The sequence below is a fragment of the Pongo pygmaeus genome, chromosome 8 (assembly GCF_028885625.2).
Source record: "Pongo pygmaeus isolate AG05252 chromosome 8, NHGRI_mPonPyg2-v2.0_pri, whole genome shotgun sequence".
Taxonomy (NCBI): Eukaryota; Metazoa; Chordata; class Mammalia; order Primates; family Hominidae; genus Pongo; species Pongo pygmaeus.
In genome coordinates this window covers 87,833,716-87,854,303 of record NC_072381.2, presented here as the reverse complement: position 1 = coordinate 87,854,303, position 20,588 = coordinate 87,833,716, and the positions used below count along the sequence as shown (strand labels likewise).

At 31.9% G+C, this 20,588-nt stretch overlaps 1 long non-coding RNA gene across 1 annotated transcript in view; it reads right to left on the bottom strand.

Annotated features, from left to right (window-relative positions):
* Positions 1-18,637: 18,637 nt before the first annotated feature.
* The window catches only part of LOC134740169 (uncharacterized), a 747,696-nt gene continuing 745,745 nt past the window's right edge, over positions 18,638-20,588 (bottom strand). Inside the window, exon 3 of the long non-coding RNA XR_010127437.1 lies at positions 18,638-18,682. This is a non-coding gene — a long non-coding RNA (uncharacterized LOC134740169). The remainder of the gene's footprint in view (positions 18,683-20,588) is intronic.

The following is a 20,588-nucleotide window of genomic DNA, read 5'->3' as shown; positions in this document are numbered from 1 at the left end:
TCAGCTCTCACTTATACATGAGATCATGCAGTGTTTGGTTGAAATTATTTATTTATAATTCTTTGCTGAAATATTATTTTATTTGGAATTAATATAAATACTACTTTGATTATAAAACTACATCCTAGCATCAAAACATCAAATGATGATTATGAAAAGTAAAATTATAAAATGTTAACATTTGACAATTGCAATAAATAGGTTTGTGATTGAAAACATTAGATTCAAATGTAGCTAGTTTAAACAACTTTACATATGCTAGAATACAAGGTAAAGAGCAGACCACGTGCTGTTGTGTGTGTGTGTGTGTGCGCGCTTGTATGTGTGTGTGTTTAGTGTTTATTTAGGTATAATGTTGGCATTCTTTAGAGATAGTAGTAATAATTCATCATTTTCTCAATGTATATTTTATGTATGCTCTAGGCATTTTACTTGTAATGTCTCAAACATACTTTTACAAAAATTTCTGGTAAATATTACTAACTCAAGCTTACACATGAGGGAGCAGAAGCTTACCCAGTTTAACTGACTTTTTAAATGATACTTAGAAATTAGAAAGATTTTATTCAAACTAAGAGCTATCTGGTTCTTAAAGACATTCATTATTCAATAAACATGAAATCAGACAATAATAACACATCTATTGTAATAAACTAATATTATTGGAGTAGAGAAGCAGGCATTCTTAATATAAAATGATAATAAAAATCTTTCTTAAAAGCCCTAAAACTGAATATTGGTTTATTTTCTTAAGGTAAAATATTTAATGTATATTAAATATATTAATATTTTAGTGTAATATATAGTTCATAATGAAATTCACATTCCTACATTATTATAACCAACATGAAAACTAACATATATTTCTATAAATCCATTAACAAATATTAACATATTGATCTTAATTTTATAGCTGTAGAATGTTAGTAGTGAATATTATAATGTCTTGGAGAAAAGTTTGCAGATAACTGTGATCATCATGATTTCTTAATGTTAACATTTCTCCATATTAGCTTCAAGTCTCATTAAAAGTAAAAGAAAAAAAATTAGAGATGCAGCTAAACTTTCAGTTCTTCCCTATCTGCACTGTGATCACTACCTCACTAAAGTTAAATGTGTGAAGTAGATCTATGTATGTTTAGAACAAATTAAAATCCTGATTCAATATTTTTACACCCAGAGCCCTTATGAAATACCTTGCATACTACACCCATCATTATCATCATCAACAACAGCTAAAATAAAATGTGCACTGTGAATATTTCCTCGAACTACGATTTCCTTGGCTTTCTTAAGTCTCAGAGTTAAGGTTGCTAACTTGCTAATGAAAACCCCTATGGAGATAAGAGCCAGCTTTAACTTCTACAGCCCTTATGGCTCCAACATGACGATTCACAAGTCTGTCCACATAAAAGATTTTTCAGAGGAGTTTTTAAGCAATTTTGATGCCTCCCCACTCCATTCCTATAAGCAGATCAGTTAAATTAGGTGGTCTAATTAAATGTGCCTGCCAGAAAACTATAGCAAATACCATTCCTGATGGGGAAATTCAGAAGCATTCTTCTAACAATTGAGAAAAACAAATTGCTTACTATTGCCACTTTGTTTAAAACCCTAAAGTTGGTTCTAACCAAAGTATTAAGAGAAGCAGTAAAGTGTAGCAAAGAAGGAACAAACTTTAATTTTCACTAAGGTTAAAAAAAAAAACTTGTTCAAAATAATATATTTTTAGTTGGAATGAAAACTGACTTCTTATCTCGCAGATTAAAATTGGATACAATAATCAAAATTCGTAATGATGGACCTAAATCAAAAGAAAATACATTAAATTATACATTTCCACACAAGGAATGAGAGAAGTGCATACTAGATTCTAGAAATATGTATGTTAAGTGGCATATATAAAGGAAAATTCTTAGTCTTTAATGGGATAAAACAGGATTTTTTAAAACTTGTATATGTAACATTTGATTGACTTCTTGTTGATGCCAAACAAATTACATTATGCCATCAATACTTTAAGCGAGTTGTATCTAAAGGAACAAAAGAATACTCCTGTAGGTTCTCTCCAATAATATTTTACATCTGAGATAAAATTTCCTCGGAGATTGAAGATGGATATACATAGGAAGGCTTGAACTTAAGCTCAGCATTGACTTCCAGCATCTTTTCTGACTTTTAAAGGGCACTTACAAAATGAGGAAGTAAGGTCTCTATGATCTGTGATGGTTTCCTATGCCTTTGATACTTTTGGTTTTTCTCCAGTGTAAAAGGAGAACATAGTTCGGCAGCTTCATAGCAGGGGCGCTTTGAGGAATTACTCAGCGGGGCCAGTAGGAATTAAAGAGGAGTAACAGGCAGACCTGTTCTCCCCTCTGAAAGAATGAATGTAAGGAAATGCTTTTGCCTCTTCTTTGCTTTAAGGCATATGAACAAGCTCTCTACAGAGTTTTTCAGAAGCAATATTTAGTTCAGTTTCTATTTGAGTTCCAAGTTGTGAACATTGGGTAAATAGTTTAGTCTGTGCTTTTCGTTTTTTAATTAATAATTTGAGTGCTTTGCACATATTAGGGTGTAGAAATAGCATGAAGTTCCTCACTCATGATTTAACAAAAAGACCTTTTGTTTTTTGCTCTTCTGTATGTTGCCTCCTAAATTTGGATTCCTGATGCAAAGACTTCAAAGTTCATTTGCTAAGTGGGACATCACAATTAACACTGTGAATCATCCGTAGTTATAGATGATACTGTCTACCTCAAAAAACAGTGTACCTGGTATCTATTCAATATCATAAATGGATTAGGCTCTACCTCAATTTTTAAAGATTACATAGAAATAGATAATAAATGGAAATCATAGTCAATAGACTGGTGGGGCTTTTTCACATATCTCTGTCGTAAAGCCAAAGTTTTAAGTATTCAAAATATATTTTTGTTTATAAGTGTTTTCTCAAAAGTGTTTTGAAGTAATGGGCAGGAATATTTCCATTTAAAGTTTAAATATTATATCCAGTGCAGTAGTAATATATATTTGAAAATATCAGTTTTGCCTAAATATAAGTGCCATGAGGGCAAATTTCTTTTCTGTTTTGTTCCCATCTATATTGTCAGAGTCCAGAAGAGTGCCTGGTTCCTAAGAGTGTTCATTTGATAAATGCCTACATCTGCATTATTTAATACTGAATTCATATGATAGTATTTTATTTTAGCATGAAACAATAGCTTAAAAATAGTAAGAAAAGAGAAGAATCTCATCTGTTATTAGTAATATATTTAAGAAATGGACTTTTAAGAATATCACATTTCCAGTGTTGTGAATAGATACAGTGAGCAATTGTTTTCATCTTTGAGCTAAAATAAAGTTTGCTTCATATAGCCTGTTAGAGTTTCCCATTGTTACCTTTTAAAGTAATATTAAAGGAGCCACTTTTTAAAGGATTTTCCCCCATAGTCTCATAAAGTCAGAAAATGTCTACTTTCCCACAGTTTTGTTCTTACTGTTTTCAAGGAGCCAGAAAAGGATTTTGAAAACTCCTTATTTAAAAACAGATGCAAAACCTAATTATATTTTTCTTTAAGGCTTCAAAGTATAATGAATAAAAGTAAATTTTATCACCCAGCCCTGGCCCCCACAAATCACTAGACATCACATAAACAATCTATTAAATGAGGAATCTCATTCTTTCTAATAATATGTTATATTTATATTTCAAAAACTTTCCTTATAATGTTTTACTTAAAATGAATAATGGACATAAAATAGATTAAGAATCTACTATTCATTGATTATACTTAGTTTTCCATTTTATTACTTTACAGTCGAAATTTGATGCAAAGTCCACAAAAAATACCATTCAGAATAGACATGTCTTCTTGCTAATTAAAAATATAGCAACCCAAAGATCTCTTGGTAGTCTTGGCAGTTAGTTCCATAAGAAGACGAAGACATTGCAAAGTGAATTAGTATGATGTACTGTCTCCATAGCCATAAACAGTCAGTTTTTATGTTTAACCAGATTATGAGGTTGAGAGCATTGCTGTCCACAGAGTGCATATAGTACATGCTAAGTTGATTTTATTTGTAATCTAGCTCAATTAGATACAAGGAAAACCATAGCAACCAAGCTGCAAGTGATGCTGTCAGAGGAATTCCCTCTGATATATTTTGTCTTCCCAAGTTGGAGTTTCAGACCTCAGAGAAAGTGTTTTTTTTTTCCTCTGGACCAACCCTTGTCTTCCTATATGTAATCATCCAGGGAAAACTGAAGCTAACAGCTACTCTCTTGAATTTATTCTGGCTTATATTCAAAAACTAAACTATTGCCCTAAAAAGCACTTAAGCTTCACTTGATGAAAAGCTTTCGGATAGTTAAAATAAACATGTGTTTCAAAATATTACCTCCAAAAAAAGTAAAACCTATTTCAGAACTTCTATAAGTATACATTGTATGGCTTTCCAAAGAAAAGGAACTTTATAATACATTTTTACTGGATCCTTTGAATGAATGATTACTCTGGATGCATATTCTTAGAATATACCCCACATATCCTAAAATCTAATTTAGTTCAGTTTGGAGAATTTCCTCCAGGTGACATGAAAGAGATAAATAATATCTCCAATTCAAGCTTTATACTTAGGTAGGAAGTATCTTGAAGTAAATATGACTGTCTAAGAACCACTCACCTTCATATTTATATATCTCACCAATAAAAAATACTTCCAGGTGAAAGGAAAGAGTAATGTATACCATATAGATTCCAGCAGTTTTATGTGCTATCAAACTTCATTACACTATAGAAATTCATTATTATTTATAATCTGGAAAGGAAATGATTTTATAATACAATGCTACATGTAATAACAAACATATCACTTTCAGAGTATTTTTCAGTCATGATTTTCTTCAGCTATCAGTTAATAAAATTGATTGCCAGTTTTTCATATTCACAAATTCTAAAAGGAAACCACAAACATTAAATTGGTTTTGTTGTGTGATAATTTTATATAATTTATATAAGTGGATAATGTGTAAGTTGTAGTCCTTATTGGTGGGAAATTATTTTATGTTTCAGCTTAATTTATTGTTTGGAGATAACATATTTATAACTAAAAAGAAAATATAACATGGGGAATTTAATTAACTCATTATGTGGACTACAGTGAGGTAATATCATGAGATTTATGTTTTTATGTGGCTCAAAATGGTACAACTGCACACTCAAATCAGTTTTATTACAGCCAGGTATCAGAGTAACAAGAAAACAGTGGGAAAGGGTGTTCCAATACCCTTTTTATGTATTTATTTTTGGTAGGTAGTAATCTTGTATCTATAAAATTACCTTTGTTAGATTAAGTAGTTTATATAGGAGATAAATTTAGTGCCTGGGGATAATTTCAAAAGAAAAGGTTATCAATGCTAATTGCAAAGAGAGACACATTAAATCAAATAATCACACAAATTCACATTCTACTTTATGATACGATTTGAAGGAAAGCCAAACTTAAAGTAACACTGACTTTTCCAACTTCACTTAAAATAAAAAATCAAATGAAGACAAAAACATAGATTCATCATGAGCAGAATACTAAGATAGGTGTGTGTGTGTGTGTGTGTGTGTGCACGCCTGTGTGCATGTTCCTGACTTTCATCAATAGTTCTTTGACATATTTAAGCCCTCAAGACCAGATTCTCAAGAGTAGAAATCTTTTCCACGCTACAAATCAGTGTTGGGACAGTGTTTAAAATCTCCAAACACAGTTTCAAGAGAGAAACAGGCTTTAATGAGAATATGTGGGACTACAAAGAGACACGCTGAAGTGAATAGCCAAATTGTTTGAAATGTGTTGAAAGTAATAGTTTTCTCAGTGTAATATGAATTTAAAATAAATATGATTCTATGTGCTCTGAGAACTAAAGCCAAATTCTTATTTGCATATCAATTGAGTTATTTTACTATTTTCCATTTCAATGTTTTAAAAAATACATTAAAATGAGTCTTCAATTAGATATGTGGCTTAAAATGAAGTATTTCTCATGTAATTTTATGTAAAATATCACCTCTAATTCTCCATTTCCTTCACTTTGTTTCTTTGCCCTAATAGTTTTAATAATTATACATATAACATTCATTTGTTAATTTAGTCTCTTCCCTCAAAGATTATCAGTCCCTGAAAGCATAGGTTTTGTTTGTTTAACTCACAGCTTTATTGCCACCAACTGATACAATAAATGAATGACTGATCTTGAAAATTAAATAATTAAATGACCAAAAATCAAGTTGTTTTGGTCATTACCACTGTTAATAACAGTGGTAAAATGTACTAAACTAGCAGATATCCTATTCCTAGAAAAATTTCATACTTGCAAGCGCTTCAAGAAGGGGGAAGGGAAACAAACAAGTTTGAATGCTTGACTGTCATGTGAAATCCTGATAGAGGTCATTTGAAAAAAAATAATAGATTTTACCTCAGTATAATACTGCCACATCAAAATCATGCTATATGAAACAAGTGATATTAGCATTAAAAGACTGTAACTACTCCACTGGGAAGAAGGCAGAGGTTTAGAGTTTTGCTAGCTTTGGTCACAAACAGATTAACAGGATGAAAACAGAATCTAGTAGAAAGCAAATAAAAGAAGAAAGGAACAAAATAAATAATAATTAAAAAAAGGTCATCCCTGATACTTCATAGTGGTATAGAACAACAAGTAGTAAACATAGTAATCAGTATGAAAATAACATAATTTTAGGATGATTGCAAACTCATCTGGACACCAAATATGTTCATATTTGGGTAACTGTAAGACAGACACAGAGTTATTTCTGGAAATTGATTTTTCTTCTCACTATTCCATACATACTGAAGCTTGACAGTAGGGTTCTATGAGAAAAAACTCTGAGAACACAATAAAGGCCAAGTTCCTACATATGGGAAGAAAGAGATCTTAAGGACATGACAGGGATAAATAAAATGTGAATGCATTTTTTTCTCTTCCTGGCTTGCAAGGATGCACCCAGTTATGCTTTCCTTATTAAATTTTCAACAATTTAGGGTATTTGAGAGAGATGCTTAACTTCACCTAAACATACCCAACAAAACAACAAATACACATACACAATCTCTCTCACTGTTTTTCTCTCTGTGTCTCTTCCCCTGCCCTCAATTTAATTTAATAAGAAGCTATTTTCAGAATAAATAATTCAATGACTTACATTCTTTAGCATTGTTTTTGTATATCACAAATATAGAGACAGATTATTACATCAAAAGTTAATGGCAGTAAGTTCAAAGATCTACGTAAATGAGACATTTAATTTATAGTTAATAATAGGAAAATATTTAATCCTCTAAGAGCAGGAAACTGATCTCTTTTATTTTTTAAAAATGAATTTTCCACCATCCAGAGAAACACTTCTTAAATTGACTTGTAAACTTACGGAGATAAAAGACTTTTTGGCTTTTCTCATTAAATGTCTAATATCTGAATTAAGAGAAATATCAAACTCCTGTTTTTAGAGTTTGCACCAGAAAACACACCTAAGAATTATTAGCTATTTTGCAATAACTTAGTTGCCTTAAGAATGATCTAGTTATTGGTCAGGTGCAGTGGCTCATGCCTGTAATCCCAGCACTTTGGGAGGCCAAGGTGGGCAGATCACTTGAGGTCAGGAGTTTGAGACCAGCCTGGCCAGGGTGGTAAAACCACGTCTCTACCGAAAATACAAAAATCAGGCGGGTGTGGTGGCGCATGTGTGTAATCCTAGCTACTCAGGAGGCCTTGGCAGGAGAATCGCTTGAACCCCGAAGGAGGAGGTTGCAGTGAGTGGAGAACGAGCCAGCCTAGGCAACAGAGCCAGACTCCGTCACAATAAAAGAAAGAATGATCTAGCTATTATTTTTGCCAGGTTTCCTTTCTCTGTGTTGTTTACTTTGGAAAAACAGATTTTGAAAGGCAATAAATAGGCTTTTGCCATTTCTGTCCACATTTCTAACATAACAGGAAACTCTGTGTATATTAAATTGTGAGTTTTGTGTGTACACAAACATACAATCTTGAATAAGGCTCTTTTAAATGTCTATTCTTTTAAAAATTACAGATGTTCTTTTTATTGCATGTGTTAGTTTGGGATAGCAAAGAACTAACAAAATTCCCCAAGGACTATGCAAGAAAGGATGTGACAGAGCTCAACCAAGAGCACTACCTGTTTTTGATTGAAAGGAAGCAGATAACTAGAGTTAAGCAGAAAGTCAATTAGGGCACCACTTTCTTTGCACTTCTGGGTTGAATCCAATTCTGTTGAAACATCTAAAATTCATAAATCAAAAGTCTCTGTGTTTGTTTTACTCTCCTTGGATCTTTTTGGAGCATCTCACATCAACAGATCTTGCAATTATTAATGAAGTCACATGAAAATTTCCATGATGAAGAGATGCCTTTTGAAAATATACATATTTATAGTATTTATTTTGTATAGCTGTATATAAACAAACTTGTTATAGACACAATGTTTAAGTGAAGTTTATGAGTTGAGATTCTAAATGATTATATCCCTTTCTCACCCTAAATTAACTGATTCATATGCAAATTCATTACAATCCAATTTTATCATTCCATTGTCAACATCATTTTAATAATATAGGAAGAAATTATTATAAAGAAAACCATAAAAATTTAAAACTAGGTCAAAAGAGTAATGCAAAGTAATTTTAAATTAAATAAGAATAAATTATAAACTATATTAGACATAATTAAGAAGAAATGCATTTTTTGAAAATTAATAGGTGTTTCATTTGAATATTCACAATGCTTACCATGCAATGCTATTACAAACTGGTGGATTTCATATACAAGAATAAAAGGCTGACCTTTCCTCTTTTAGGTTTCACAGTCTTAGTCCTTCCTTCAGTGAGATAGTTAATTATAGGAAAAGAAAATAAAACGATACATATTCCAGGCAAAATGATAACTTATTTCTATTCAACAATGAAAAACAAATAATTTCTATCTTGTACATCTTTTACAATTTCCAACTAGATGTCATATTCTGCTCTCCCACAATCAAATTTGGTATTCAAGAATTCCCTTTAGGAACTTTTGCTGATGTCTCTGACTCTAAAGGCTGTCCACAATGAGTATTTTTTAAATAGCTTTGTTGAGTCTTAATTGTTATACAGTATATTTCACATATGCAAAGCATACAATTTGACAAGCTTAACGTATGTAAACATGAAACACTATTACAATCAAGATAAAGGACGTATGTATCACCCCCAGAAGTTTTCTCGGGCTCTGTTAAACCTTTTCCTTCTCCTACTCCTCTCTGCTTTTGCCATTCCAGACATTCACTAATCTCCTTTCTGTCACAATAGATTAGTTTGGGATTTCTAGACTTACATATTTGTGGGCTCATAGAGCACGTACTGATATTTTGTCTGACTTTATTCACTCAGCCTGATTATTTTTAGATTTATCCATGTGGTTGGGTATATCAATATTTCTTTTCCCTGAATTATGAATATTCCAATGCACTGATGTACTACAATTTATATATGTATATACACATCTAGCTCTTGGTGGACATTTTGGTTTTATTATTTTGGTGCTATTACAAATCAAACTAGTGTGAACATTCATGTGTAAATCTTTGCATACATACATGCTTTTTATTTTAGGTAAATACTTAGGATGGATTGGCAAGTTCATATGGTGGGCATAAGTTTAATGATTTTAAGAAACTGCCAAGCTGATTTCCAAAACAATTGTGTAATTTTAGTAGTTTTAGAAATTCTAATAGATGTGTGGTGGTATATCATTGTGGTTTTAATTTGTATTTCCTTAATGATGTTCAGCACATTTTCATGTTGTTGTTTTTTTTCAGTACACCTTTTGGGGTTAAGTGCTTGTTCATTTTTTCTTTTTTCTTTTAAGTGGGTTATTTTGTTACTTAGTTTTGAGTTTTTGTATATGCTAAATGATATATGTCTTTTACAGATGTGTTATTTGGAAAAAAACTTTCTCCCAGACTCTGGTTTGACTTGAATTCTTTTAATTGTATTGTGAGAATACAATTAGAAATTGGTCTATCTCGTTAAATGTTCCACGAGGTCCATTTGACACACACAATGTGTTATTAATAATGTCTCCACTAAGCCATATATATGAGCATAACAATATTACAGGCCAAAACCAAGTTATGTGTAATATGCATCAGTGACCTGGCTCATTGAAGAATTGATGACTCTCAAAATTTAAGAACCTCCTATTTTTACTATTTAGTACAGTTAATTGGTAGCAAAGTAAAACTGCAGAACAATGAACCTTGATGTGAGACAGACCTTTGTGCATTATTAGTTCTCCTAATCACGTATAACTTTGTGTACTTTCCTCACATGCATAGAAGGGGAAATACTGTTTTATGGATTGTTAGGGGGACTGAATAGTATAGTCTCTGAGTAAGTAATTAGCACATTCTAGGTGCTTCCTTATTATCAATAGCATAATGACAAGGAAATTAAAAATTCAATCTTTCCCCAAACACACACACACAACAGAATACTTCATATAAGAAAATAAAGGTCAGAAAGATGTAAATTGTTAAGTATTTTGAATAGCTAATTGTGGAGATCTATATATATATATATATATATGATCTATATATACAAAATTAGGATAGTAGAGAGGCTCTTTAATTCTCTCTGCATATGAAAAAGAAGCCTGATAAATCCACACATGAAAAAGTCTTCTTGTTCTATATTAAGACTACTTGAGAACCCTCAAGAACTCCACGAATTCTGAGATGATACATTATCTATAATCATGTAGGTCATAAAAAATGATTCTAATACATTTGAGAGGCAGATATGAGGGACAACAAGGTTTTTAATATATTAAATATATTGAATTAATTGTTCTTACATTCTTTAAAGAGAATGTGATATAAATAATCACTTTTTCATTGTGAGAATAACCCTAAAATCTCAAACACCATTTATATATGAGAGGGCAAAGTACTTCATTACCAAATATCACAGCACCCATAGTATCTTGAAATAAAATTAGAGAAACATTAGCCATTGAGAAAAAGTCGCATAATTGTACCCTTTTATTTATTAAATGATAAAGTGGAAAATATAGAAATATTGTGCTTTGCACACTGTTTAGATTGAGATAATACATTTCTTAGATAAATGTGCCCTATATTCCCATATTGCACATACAGAGATCAACTGTGTCTTTGGCTTTTGAAGTGAGAAGATCACTTTAATGAACTCAGATGATATGACAGGTGACTATGAATCCTTAATAAATAACTTCAAAATAAAATAATGTTCCCCATCATCACATGAGTGTGGATAATGATATAGCTGTAATGGCTTTGCATAAATAAGTGTAAAAGAGGAAAGCTGATACAACTCTAAACATACATGTTTAAGAAGTATGATTAAGTCTCTGGGATTCCAAAAATATTCTAAAATTATAAGATACATCAATGAGTTTAATGTCCATTTTGGCAAGCAAAAAGATAAATGTAAATAAAACATAAAATGTAATAAAGAATATAACTGTGCCGTAGTGCTTAAGTCTACAGATGGCAATTTCTACTTAACACATACTATGTGAGATTTTTACTTGTTATTATGAGAATGGGGAAAACATTAGAGAAGAGAAAGGCTTTGAGGTCCCGTGTGCTGCCCAGCTTATTTCTTTTAGGCTCCATGTTTGACCTTCACAGATCCTCATGAAGGTAAGGACAGAATAACAAAACACAAGAGATCATTAGCTGGGTAGAGTATAACACATCACTTGGGATACCATTTGTCTTTATCCATCAAAAATATTTATTATTTTTCAGCTTCCTACAGAATATAAATTGGTACACCTGGCACATGTCATCATCCAAACTGAGTATAATTTTCTTGACTTTGGTACTTGCAACCATCTACATAAGATATCTTGCAACTCATCTAGACCTAAAGTTGTCCTCTTTCTCTGAAAAATTACAGCTGCTGTAATTCAATCTTCAATAAAACACATAAACTCATGCTTAATTGTACATATACATAATATAAAGATATTGCATCACACTCAAAAGGATGAGCAAGTCAAGGAAAGAAGGGGGTCATATTGAGAAAAATAATATCAGAAAAGGGAACCTTATCTCATATTGGAAATGAGTGGTCCTTTTGACACCGATGCACTATAGGAAATAGAGGACATGGTTGAGAAACACATTATCAATGTTCTAAACAAAATTCAAAAGACAACTGAAAATTAGGAGTTTTTGTCATGTCTTTTGGGTGCCAGACCATCATGTCTATTCTATTCAGATCATTAGACAGTCTGGAAAAGATTGGAACATCTTTAGAGGAAATACTGAGAGAAAAAAATAGGCAAATTCTATCTTCTAACATACATTTTCCTAATATGTGAGTCAGTAGCCTTGTGAGCAAGGCCACTGTATTAGGAGAGAATTTTCTGGCCTTCACACCTACTTTAGCGCAAAAGCAACATAGGATTCAGATCTAGCGATCTCTCCTGAGATTATTACACTTTCTATGTCTGATCAATAGCGAGAGGATGGTGAATAAAAGTGTGGTCTCTTCTTCTAGCCTACAACATGCGTGAGAAGAAAACTTAGACAGAAGAGTGATATATTCAGAGAGAGGTGTTTTGGTATAAGATAGGTAAATGCCAAAGGCAGAGTGTGGTCTCCTGCCTTCACATGCCTTTGAGAATTCTGAAAGCCTCATCAAAGTAAACTTGGTAGTTTATCATTGTCAAAAAGAGGGGCACTCTGAATTCTAAGCTTTATTAGCAGTCATAAGTTCTTACGTGTTATACACATCATCTTAGCAGAGAATTTAGCTAATAAGTGGACCAAAACAGGTATTTGTAGCAGGGACAGGTGGTTTTGAAGAAGGCTGTAGAATGTGCCTCATTTTTTTTTACAGCCAGCAGGATTCAAATTCAGACTTCATCACAGTGCAAAGTGCTGGTCACCACTGTGCCCTAATCAAGGTAACAAATCACATAGAGACTCTGACTTCAGATGTAAAGGTCTGGGAGGAACAAGGAATGTCGTATCAAAGAATAAAGGAGGCAGAGGGCATAGTTCCTAAAACATTTTTATTTATATGATCATGAAGACTTTCTGAGTTATACAATACCTGACACTTCTTGTTCCTCACCCCACATACATACACCTGCAGACACTACTTTAGTGAGAGAATTTGGAGGAAACTTTGGCAACACCAAACGACTGAGCATTTTTTATTCAAAAGAGACCAAATAATGCACAGGTCGATTAATTACATAATTGGATTTATTTATTTCTTCTCCCTAGCTAACAAGAATAAGGAGGCTCCTGTTGTAGGCTGGATTAGTTACAGTTTAAGTAAAATAAATTTTACTTTCTCAGTAGATCAAATATTTAATTTTGTCAATAAATTAGTGTGATCTAACTATAAGAATAATGTGAAGTCATTTCCTTGAAGACAAGGAAAAATGTTTTAAAATTAAAAGCTATCGAAAAAAGCAGTGAATAACAGGTAAAAGAAGAAACACAGTATCTAGTAAAGTAAAAAAATGCAAAAAAATTCTCAGAAATCAAAAGAAAAGAGTAAAGAGTAACCAATAATTAAACAAAAAACATCGAGATGCATGGAGAATTAATCTGGAATATTCCATCACCAAATTAGGGAAATTAATGAAAAAAAGGGTGATTATAAACCAATAATTAAACAAACAACATTGAGATGCATGGAGGATTGATCTGGAATATTCCATCACTAAATTAGAGAAATTAACTGGAAAAAATAAATGAGAATGGAAACAATAATAATTTTCCTTTTTTTTTTTTTAAGACGGAGTTTCACTCTTGTCACCCAAACCGGAGTGCAATGGCATGATTTTGGTTCACTGCAGCCTCTGCCCACCAGGTTCAAGCAATTCTCTTGCCTCAGCCTCCTGAGTAGCTGAGTTTACAGGTACCTGCCACCACACCTATTTTTAAAAGATATTTTTCCTCAATTTAAAGGAAATCACATTTTAAAAATTTCATTTCCAGGCAAACTTAATGAGAAATGTAACATAACATATCTCCTCCTGGACTTTTCAAACGTTCATGACAAGGAAATATAGAAGATTGAGAGGGAAAATCATCCAAAGATATTGGAATTAGATTGACAAACTATCTACATTATTAGACACTGGGGTATATTAGGTGGCCCTCAGCTTGAAAAGTTTCAGCTTAAAATTTTTATTCCAGCAAATATGTTACATGTGTTCATAGTAAATAGGAATTTTGAAATACACAAAAAAGGAAATTTTTTTAAAAATTCTAAAAAATACACTAAAACCCAAAAATGATAATACCCAGATTTTAAAAAATATGAAATATGTATTATAATGCACTGAAAATGAGAAATTTAACCATAAATGTTTATGTGATTACCATTGATTGAATATACTATTTATTAAGCATTTGCTAAGTGCCATTTAGCTAAATATTTTAACTAAAATAATATATTTAATCTGTAAATTATTTGTGTGAGGTGAGTCCTCACCCCAACTATTATCTCCATATTCTCACTGATGATTTAATGATGCTAATAAAGTAACTTGTCCTTGAGCAGAATAACTTGCTTGGTTAGTGTGTATGTGTTTCGGGTGCGGGGGTGCATTTCCATGAGAAAGCATATAAATATTGCTTAAAAATTAAAACAATAAAATTTTAATCCAAGATTAAATTAAATTAACAAATACTGAAAAAGAGTTGGTTATGTAAACATTCTCTATTCCTCTCATTTTACAAAATAGAGACTAATAATTTCCTAGATTATATAAAATATAATAATTCATACTTATGACAGATAAAACTGTTACAGAATTTCTGAATTATTTATATAACAGCTCTAAACAAGTGATGGAATTAAAGCTTGTTCTTCACAGGTTCTTAAAATGTGACTATAGGGAGAAGAAAATCAGTTATTAAATCCTAGATGAGTTACGTTGTGGATAGGTCAAACATTTCTCTCACTGTAGCCTTGCTTATCTAATCATCTGATCACTGGAAAAGCAGCATTTATACAGTCTGTAATCTGCTTGCTTGCTGTTTATAATAATACACTTATTATAATACATTATCAATTAATTTATTGAAACTTTTGCTAAGCAGGTACATATGACATGATCATTTTAGTTATTTGAATTCAGAAGTGTTTTTGTTTTGTGTCTCTTGTCCCATAGAAACATAGCCCATCTCACCAGAAACTTGTCATCTAGCTGGAGAGACAACACTAATACAATGTATTGTCAACGGACAACAAAGTGCATTCATAAAGCAATATATTGTTCAGTGCAATTAGAAGACAAGGGGTTTATAATCTGTGGTTACTTATAGAGTATACATGATGAGGGTAAAACACACTTCAGGTTAGCAAGGCTTCATAACGTTTAGGGAAGAATTTAGCAGCCATGCTTGAAAAAAGTCTTAAGTGATAGCGTAGGGTAGAGAGGCATACATAAATTATTTTATGAACCACCTAAGCCAAAACAAAAGTAATGTGGGCTAGCCAGACTTAGAAATAGAGGATACAGCACAGGAAAGAAGAGATACAAAATTAAGAGGTTATTCAGATTGACCTGAGAGTTGAACTCCAAATTTGAAACATTTTGTAGTTCAAATATCAGTTATTTGATTGTCTATACCTGTAACAAGCACAATGTTGAAAGTGACTTTCATTTCTGTGTTAAAAATTCAGGTATTCCTATGGCCAACCAGAAAAAAACCAAAGGTCATAAATAAATAAAAATGGCATGTGAATGAAGGAAGTCTGTTTATTATAGAGCATTACAAAAATAGGAGAGATAGAATTAGCCAAAGCAGGCACCTTCTGCTTGCTTAATGTCCTTTGGGCCTGTATATAAGTAGCGAATGTTAAATATTCTAAAACACTCTGGAAGCCTGCCTTACCAGCACTGATTAAAAGAACTGAACACCAAATGTAACCAACAGATTTCCTTTTCATTTATCTGCTACTGAGAATACTAAATATTTTCTTATCTCCATCACTCTTAGAAGTTCTCTTGCAACATGTCTATCTATACATATTCATCACTCTGACAGCAGAATCAAGAATAAAAATTCAGATAAGAAAGCATGATGTGCATTCTTTTATCTTTTAAATATGGGACATACATAAAAATACATATTTGAAGACAGCTTCTTAGAAGGAACAATAAAAATAACTACAGTGTATCCTCATTTTACCCTGATAAGAGTAGAACAATGGCACATACCAATCATTTGGATTGTGGCTACTCATAATTCCTCTTCTCCTAAAAGTCAACCATGAAGGGCCCATCTATAAGAAATCCTAGATTTACTGCCTCAGGGATTATACTTCTACAGATTATTCATAGCCTACTACCACTCAGGCAGTAGGAAGAATGATCTAAACACTCAGGTTGAAGACTTTGGAAGTCATAGCAATTCTTGAGCTGAATGTCTGGGTGAGGCTTCATTGTACTATACTCAGACAAATGCCTCAAAGACAAGAGATAAGTTTAATATATGAAAAACTTATTTCACCACTACTGTATTTTTACACCTTCTGTTCTCTGAATAACAGCTTAGAGAAGAGGATTTTGCCCGCTTTGCCCTGTTGTCTCATTTGTCAGAGGCTATTAAGATTCTTTTAGTAATTTAACTATATTAGTTGGCAACTAATATAACTAATAATACTCCTAATAATACTCCTACTAATAATACTCCTAAAATAATACTAATAATACTCCTAAAAGAGGCAAGAAATTTCCTCTGCAAAACATTATTTTGTTTAATGTGGGATGTTTTTATTGCAATTTGTCTTTCTGTTTTGGTTATTGATTATTTTGGGAACCAAAGAAACAATAGTTCTTATTATTTTGAGGTATATATCACTAAAAAGAACAAGCTGAATCAGTCAAGGTTTTTTTTAGCCATACACGTTAGTCTACTTTTCTTTTAAAATTTATTTGGCTATTGGTGATACTATAATTGAAAAATAGCTAAGGGTGTATGGGTATTTTTTTTTTTTTTTTGAGATGGAGTTTCGCTCTGTTGCCCAGGCTAGAGTGCAGTGGCACGATCTCGGCTCACCACAACCTCCACCTCCCGGGTTCAAGCGATTCTCCTGCCTCATCCTCCCAAGTAGCCAGGACTACAGGTGCGTGTCACCACAGCCAGCTAATTTTTGTATTTTTAGTGGAGACAGGGTTTCACTATGTCGGCCAGGCTGGTCTTGAACTCCTGACCTTGTGATCTACCCGCCTTTGCCTCCCAAAGTGCTGGGATTGCAGGGGTTAGCCACCACGCCCAGGAGTATTTTTAAAGAAACAAAGTAGGTAAACATAAATGCAAATCAGTTATTTTTTATTTAACTTTCAATTTTATTTTACTATATTCAATTAGAAACATGCATTGAAAGTATAATCATAAAGCATTCACATCTAATTTTGCCTCCTGCAAAAACTAGAGGAGAAACAGCTGAGACATACGAGTTTGAAAAGATTCCAAATTATTCTATCCAGCTGTTGACTTTTCTGAAAGTTCTGGTGAGAATATAAGAATGAAAACATGACTGAAATAAGGAACTACACTGCTTCTTTCTTGATTTATTCCCTAGATTAAGGTGCAACTGAATTTCCCAGCCAAAAAAACCAAAAAATTAGCTTAGCTCCATGAGCTAGATTTTTACTTGTAATATGAATGCAAAGTCATGCCAATAAGATGTTTTTAAAAAAATGTTTCTTCTCCTTAAGTTTTCCTAAAAGCCAGGGCCTTGAAGATTGGCATTTACTTTTCAGATTTTAATATTTCTGCACTTTCTTCCTTCCTTTTAGCAACCAATCAGGCAGAACAACATTGGTTACAGGAGTCTCTTCAAAGAGAAAAGAGCCACAATTAAGTGAATTGGTATATCCAAATGCTTTTGTTGTTAAATGCAATATTTTCCCCTAATAATACACAAAGTAAAAAAAAAACAGTGTTTCTAATATTAAAATCTCAGGTAATAAATTAATTCAATTTAATATTAGGTGCTTTTATATGACTCCAATAAGCAATTACATATTGAGAATAAAGAGCCATACACATATATTTTAAAAAGAACTCTTTCGGTGTCTTACTATAACCCAAATTCAGATTTTAGATCTTATGTTTTTCCAAATATTGATTACTTCATACTTTCCCACGGTCTTGCTCCTGTTTGATTTGGATAAATGTTTCTACATGAGTTACATTCTGTATGTGAATTGTCGCATGACAGTTGCCACATAATATGTTGGCAAGAAAGTCTTTGTTGGATGGCAAAAAATTAAGCAAAACAAACATTTGCATTCTGCTTCACACAATTGATACTGTATTTGAATAAACCAGCAAATAGTGGACATCTCTATATAGGTGGGTTTTCAATAAAGGGAAAGAACAATCACAAAGTAATTGCAACATATAGATGATAGTTATAACTTGAATTCAAAAATCAACACTCTACTTATGATTCTCTTTTGAGATACAGCTCTTAGTTTGTAAACCATTGACATGAAATTTTAAACACATACTTGAATATTAAATAAAACATAGCATACCTTATTTGCAGGTCTTTGGAATGGTATTTCGAAACATGACAATGCAAATTCCTGTAAATAAAAAGAACTTATTCAGTCAAAGGCATTTTATAATTTGAATTGAAACAACAAATACGTATTATTTAAAAGAAAACTGTTTGTTAACTACTAAGTATTTCTTTATAACTTCTGGTTTTTATATATTTTATAGCTTGTTTTATATGTTCTTACAGCCAGAAACAAATGTAATGTATGTGTGTACCATTAGAAATGTGTTAATTCTACTTAAATTTTGTATTCACAAAATGTTTTATCTTTAAGTGCTTTTAGATTCAGATATTAGATCATTTTGGAAACTAATTTTTCAAATTTCACAAGCAGTATGGAAATAATGCATAAGGCATATTGTGTTTAGATTTGATATGCTAGATATTTTACCTAAAACTGAGCAATAAATATAACTGAATATATCTGATGATTACACCTGGGTAATAAAATAGCTTATGAAAAAATCCTTCTTTCTGTATCGTATAGTTGGGATATCCCCACCAAATCTCATGTTGAGATGTAATATCCAGTGTTAGAGGTGGGGCCTGATGGGAGGTATTTGACTCATGAGGGCAGATCCCTCATGGCACGGTGCTGTCCTGGTGACTGTGAGTTCTCACGATGTCTGGTTCTTTAAAAGTGTGTGAGGCGTCCTCAGAAGCAGATGCTGGCAAAATGCTTCCTGTACAGACTGCAGAACCATGAGCCAATTAAACCTCTTTTCTTAAAAATTAGCCAGTCTCAGGTATTTCTTTATAGCAATGCAAGAACAACATAACACATAGTATATATATTTAATATGTTCATTTATATAAAAATGGAAGAATGATATATTTCACATTGGAATATTTTGAAGAATATCAAAATAAAGTTTTGGATGAAATAATACAATAATAAATTAGGGTTATTTACATATCCTGAAAAAACTATAATTTATTATGTTGGCTTTGAGACAAGATATCTAAGTTAATATTTAAGAGAAGATAATTAAGGAATATTCCAGGATGATAATCACACTATATTTTATTTATATTTCCCAGATTTTTCAACAACTCTCTCTCTCAGTAAGATAAAGATATAATCCATTGTATCATTTTTCTAGCCAATAAATACCTAGTTAAGTACTTATTGGAATACTGAATTTTCTATCCAGTAAATACCTAGTTCAGTATTGTTCTAACCAGTATTTATTTACTGCCTAGAACAAGGCAGACTCCTATGAAAGCACTTTCCTTTTTAAAATGTAGTCCCAAGGAAAACAGTACAAGAAACATTTTGAATCCTGACTATATAGATAACATGTAGCATGAAAGATTCTAGTTCTAACCACAGTTTCAGTATAACATGTCCATTTAAAAAATACAAAACTGGTAAATTAAAAGAGTAGATGTATATTTGTTAATGCTAAGTGTTTTACTACAAAAGCGAAATCATATATGGTACAATAAGAGACAAAGCTACAAAATCATAGAAGAGGAAGGAAACTTGGAGATCATGGAGACTGAACTCCATTTTTCTGCAAGATAGAGTCTTGCTTAAGGTCATGCAGCACATTCATAACAAGACTGGAATTAGAAGCTATCATAAAAGTAACGATTGCCATTTAAAAAAATTATTATTACACAAAAAGAAATTCAGCTGTATGAAGTTCCTGTAAATAATTCACTCGCTGGAATTAGAGTATTTATTTGTGGAAATTAGATAAATATAAACTGGATCTAAGTTATATCCTAATACATTAAGATGACGCAAATAACTGATGCTGAAATAGTTTATCCTTAAGGTTTTTTTAATTCATTAATTTTTATCTTAATATTTCAAATTTTATTATTTATCACAAGGATACGAAAGCAAATATCTATTTAAATGGTGCTATCTTTCTTTTTCAACTGTTTCTAAGAGTGAGAAAATAAATTTATAAAGTTTATAA